This window comes from Gossypium arboreum, chromosome 8, assembly GCF_025698485.1.
Source record: "Gossypium arboreum isolate Shixiya-1 chromosome 8, ASM2569848v2, whole genome shotgun sequence".
NCBI classification, from domain to species: Eukaryota; Viridiplantae; Streptophyta; class Magnoliopsida; order Malvales; family Malvaceae; genus Gossypium; species Gossypium arboreum.
Genome location: NC_069077.1, coordinates 27,505,178 through 27,509,161, shown reverse-complemented (window position 1 = coordinate 27,509,161; position 3,984 = coordinate 27,505,178). Strand labels below are relative to the sequence as shown.

At 35.6% G+C, this 3,984-nt stretch overlaps 1 non-coding gene across 1 annotated transcript; it reads right to left on the bottom strand.

The window, feature by feature from the left end:
* Positions 1–2,633: 2,633 nt before the first annotated feature.
* On the bottom strand, positions 2,634–2,738 carry LOC128279852 (small nucleolar RNA R71). The gene has a single exon (XR_008270045.1). It is a non-coding gene; the product is annotated as a small nucleolar RNA R71 (small nucleolar RNA).
* Positions 2,739–3,984: the final 1,246 nt, after the last annotated feature.

The following is a 3,984-nucleotide window of genomic DNA, read 5'->3' as shown; positions in this document are numbered from 1 at the left end:
ATGAATGATTAAGGTTAATATTGGAAAAAAATAATTAAATGAATAAATAAACAAAACATTAGAGCTTTCATCATTATTTTCTTTTCTTTAACCGAATGCCCAAATAAAAAGAATCCATGTATGAAGATTCATCTGGCCACATTTTTTTCTTTGATTAGGTATGAATTTTTAATCTGTTTTTAATGATTTCTATGTTTTTGGGATCATTGTAGCTTAATCTGGCTAGCCCAGGGACTAATTTGTGAAACTGTTAAAGTATTTGATTTTTTCCATTGATGAACATGTTAGGGTTTTGAAGTTCAATGGTAGAAAAAGAATGGTTTTTGTTAGATAAACAACTTTCTAATGGAATTTTTAAGGAAATTATCAATTAGGGATAAAATTGAAAAATGTGATAAATTGTGTTGTAAATTTGTGATTTTTTGAAATATATGGGTTACTATAAATATGTTTATAATTCAGCTAGGCTTGGGTAGGATAAAATTGAATGAATTTTATTTTTCGAGCCTAGGGACTAAATTGCAAAGAATTAAAAGTATTGATAAACCGTAAATCATACATATTTCTATCCCATGCTTAGCACATTTTAGGGATGATTTTTCCTTAAAATTGGTGAATTCGATGCTCCTAATGCCTTAATTTCATATTTTATACTTAGGTAAGCATAGTAGAATGAAAGGAACGAGAAACGGGCCAAAAACGGAGAAATTTAGCCAACATACGAAATCAACACGGCCTGGACTTCCTCACACGGGCAGACCACACGGTCATGTCAATTTGGCAGAATCGAAGCACGACTCACACGGGTGGACCACACGCCCGTGCCTATTTAACAGGCTTGACCACGGCTTGAAATAATCGCACACGAGCGTGTCCCTGTCAAGCTCAAATTCAGTCCAATTTGGAAAAGGCCAATTTTAAGGGTTCTTAGGCATTCTAAAGCCTATAAATACACCTTAAAGGAGGAGAAAAAGGGGGGCCATAGAGGAGGAAGCAGGGAACTGCTCAAGGAAAGCCGATTGATCCATCTCTGAAGCCAGATTCATCATCAAGACTGAAGATCTCCCCTCAATTTCCCTTTAGGAGTCTTGGGTTTTTCTTTATGTTTTGTATTCATTATTCTTCTGAGATGTTTACCTTTTTAGTTATGAACTAAAACCCCTAAATACCTAAGGGGGATGAAACCTAAGACGGATCTTGTTATTATTATTTGAATTGTATGATAAATATTTGACTTGTTCTTAATTATGTGTCATTAATTCTTGTTTTGATAGTCCAGGATATTGATACAAGTTAAGCTCTTATTCAGAGGAGGAATAGACCCTGTCTAAGAGTAAATTTGTCATAATTAAGCAGAGTTGGTTGCGCACCTAGAGATAGGGTGACAAGATTTTGCCGGATTAGTGTGAAACCTAATAAGGGGATCCATAGATCGAGTTAATGGAACTCTAAGGCGTTAATTAGGAAGAGATTTCAATTATTCAAAGTAGGGTTAGACGTTGTTAGTCTTGAGAGAGATAATAATATAACTTAGGGATCTCAACGGAACAAGTTGAATGAATAAATCGTCCGATTCAGAGTCAAATAACAAGTGAAGTCTAGGTGGATTTGTCCTTAGGTATTGTCTTAATTCAATCATTTTTTTTTTCCAAAAGTAATTCCCCAATTTTATTTTCTATGATTTCTTAGTTTAGTTAATTAGTTAGATAAACAAAACCCTTTTATTTTTTAGGCTAGATAATAAAAAGAAAGTTAATACTAGTACTTTTAATTCCTTTTGGTTCGATAATCTAGTCTTGCTAAAGCTATACTACTGTTCGATAGGTACACTTGCCTTCATCGTGATAATAGTTAGTTTCAAGAACGATTTATTATAAATATTTAAAACCTGTCACGAATATCACATATCAAGTTTTTAGTGCCGTTGCCGGGTAACTAAGATATTAGGAACACTCGATTTTTATTACTTTTGCCATTTACTTTTACTGAATTTAAATTTTATTCTAACTTTTATTACTATTTCTTCTTTTTCCCTTTTTCTAGCAGGTTTTTATAGTTTATGACTATAAGAAACCCGTCAAGACCATTACTTTTTGACAGTGAGATCGATCGCACAGTTCGTAGAAACCAAAGAGAAATAAGACGAAGCTTAAGATACACAGAGAGCAAGCAAGAGGACAATATTCAAACCACAACCGAGGAGATGGTTGCAAACCAAGAAAATTCGCTACCTCCTGCAAATGCTGTTAATCAAAATCCTACTTCGCGCACTATGTATGATTATGCTAAACCTAATTTAATAGGAACTGAGTCAAGTATAGTTAGACCTGCTATTACTGCAAATAATTTTGAACTGGAACCTAACACAATTCAAATGATACAACAGCTTATTCAGTTTGATGTTTTGCAGGACGAGGATCCCAACGCTCACTTGGCAAATTTCTTAGAATTTTGCGATACCTTTAAAATTAATGGCATTTCTGATGATGCCATTCACCTTCGGCTGTTTCCTTTTTCGTTAAGGAATAAGGCTAAGAAATAGTTGAACTTGTTACCATGAGGGTCAATCACTACTTGGGAACAAATGACCGAAAAATTTTTACTAAAAAAATTTCCACTGGCTAAAACAGCCAAATTACATAATGATATCTATTCTTTTGTGAGATGTATTTAGAAACACTCCACGATGCATGGGAGAGATGCAAGGACCTTTTGATAAGGTGCCCTCACCATGGGTTACCGCTTTGGCTACAAGTTCAAATGTTCCATAATGGTCTGAATCCTTTAAATCGGCAGATGATTGATGCAACCGCTGAAGGAACTATCAATAATAAGACACCTGAGGCAGCTTTCAAATTTATTGAGGAGATCTCACTGAATAACTATTAGTGGCAAGTTATGAGAACAAACCCGACAAAAGCAGCTGATGTTTTCAACCTCGACGCAGTTACTATGCTATCTAACCAAGTAGAACTCTTAAATAAAAAGATTGACGGTTTGTGTGGTTCTACTCAGGTACTTCCAGTGATGAGGTGCGATTTTAATGGAGGAGAAGCATGCACAGAATATCAGCCCTTCAACCCTAGCATCGAGAAGGAACAAGTCCAATATATCGGTAACAATAACTTTAAATCCCAAAATAACCCATATAGTAACACTTATAATACAGGTTGGAGGAACCATCCCAATTTTTCATGGGAAGGCCAAGGAAATCAGAAACCACCACCCCCTCCAGGCTTTCAGCAACCACCATATTAGCAGGAGAAAAAGCCGAACCTTGAGGAGATGCAAACCAAATTCATCTCAGTGTTAGAGACACGTTTTTATAATATCGAGAAGGCACTCAAAAATCAACAAGCATCGATCTAAGGGCTCAAAACTCAAATTAGACAGCTGGCTAAGATAATTTCAGAAAGAGCACCAGGAAATCTACCTAGTAACATCGAACCCAATCCAGGCCCACATGCGAAAGTAGTTACACTAAGGAGTGGGAAAGTGTTAGCTGAATCGGAAAATAAACCATAACAAGAAGCTGACAGAAGCAAAGGAGAGGAGGTAAAACCCAAAAGCAATGACAATACAATGCCGAAGGAATATAAACCACCAATTCCATAACTAGAAAAGTTGATGAAAGACCGCATGGATGAACAATTTGATAAATTCCTTGAACTTTTTAAACAACTACATATTAACTTACCTTTTGTTGAAGTAAAAGAGCTCCTAACAAACAAAAGGAAGTTTGAAGACCTATCTACAGTGGAACTTAACGAGGAATGCTTGGCTATACTCCAAAACAAACTGCCAACCAAAGTAAATGATCCAGGAAGTTTTACTATACCCTGCTTGGTTGGTAGTTTTAACGTTGATAAGGCACTAGCTGATTTAGGTGCTAGCATTAATTTGATGCCATATAAAATGTTTAAACAACTTGGTCTTAGGGAACCTAAACCCACTAAGATGAGTATTCAGCTAGCTGATAGATCT